This window comes from Octopus bimaculoides, chromosome 28 (genome assembly GCF_001194135.2).
Source record: "Octopus bimaculoides isolate UCB-OBI-ISO-001 chromosome 28, ASM119413v2, whole genome shotgun sequence".
Classification (NCBI taxonomy): Eukaryota; Metazoa; Mollusca; class Cephalopoda; order Octopoda; family Octopodidae; genus Octopus; species Octopus bimaculoides.
The window spans coordinates 11,811,927-11,812,969 of NC_069008.1; the positions used below are offsets into that span (position 1 = coordinate 11,811,927).

The following is a 1,043-nucleotide window of genomic DNA, read 5'->3' on the forward strand; positions in this document are numbered from 1 at the left end:
ACTGATGCTATATTTCTGGTAAGGCAGCTGCAGGAGAAATACCTAGCCAAGGATAAACCTCTGTACCTGGCTTTCGTTGACATGGAGAAAGCCTTTGACAGGGTCCCTTGATCCCTTATCTGGTAGTCAATGCGGAAACTAGGGATAGATGAGTGGTTAGTGAGAGCTGTGCGAGCCATGTACAGGGACAATAAATTCGGTGGGGTATTAAACTGTAGTTATGCCTCTTTCCAATAAAAGTTAACGTGGCTGTGTGGTAAGTAGCTTGCTTACCAACCACATGGTTCCAGGTTCAGTTTATGTCCCCGTAACTTACCGGTTCGGCAAAACAGACCGATAGAATAAGTACTAGGCTTACAAAGAATAAGTCCTGAGGTCGATTTGATAGACTAAAGGCGGTGCTCCAGCATGACCGCAGTCAAATGACTGAAACAAGTAAAGGAGAGTTAACTTCCGTTGCATCTTCAAAGAATTAGCGGGTTAAAGAAGTTAAAGGTGCCCACCTCTGTCTATCTATCTATCTATCTGTGTATATATATATATATATATTAGAGAGAGAGAAGGTTGTTAAGCCCGGTCAAGGAGACCATTGGTTTGGCACCTCTGACCAGCCATAACAATTAATCTTCTATACATATATTACTGCTGTAACGTTTTGAAATGTGCTTTATTTTCAGATATATGGACTTCTTTTACGGATATATATGTGTGTGTGTAAAAAACATAAAGGGATTACCTTAGGTTTCCCGTCCATAAAGGGTTTAGCTTTATGGCGTGACGTCAGATCCCAAAACCTGTTGGCCTCTTAAAAACATTAATGATACTCTTAAGAGGCCTTGGGTCAACAGGTTTTGGGATCTGACGATACGCCATAATACTAAACCCTTTATGGACGGGAAACCTAAGGTAATCCCATAAACCGGCCTTCCTCATTTCTAAAATAAATATAAAGAGAGAGATAAAAACAGGCTTGATGCAAACATATTTACATGAAGCACAAAAATGATACAGACTACGAAATGAAATATGTAATTTCAAAACAC

General features: G+C 40.0%; 1 protein-coding gene across 4 annotated transcripts in view; it reads left to right on the plus strand.

Moving 5' to 3' along the window:
* LOC106868857 (zinc finger protein 271) overlaps positions 1 to 1,043 on the plus strand; it is a 17,373-nt gene that overhangs the window by 10,022 nt on the left and 6,308 nt on the right. The gene's annotated exons all lie outside the window — the stretch shown is intronic.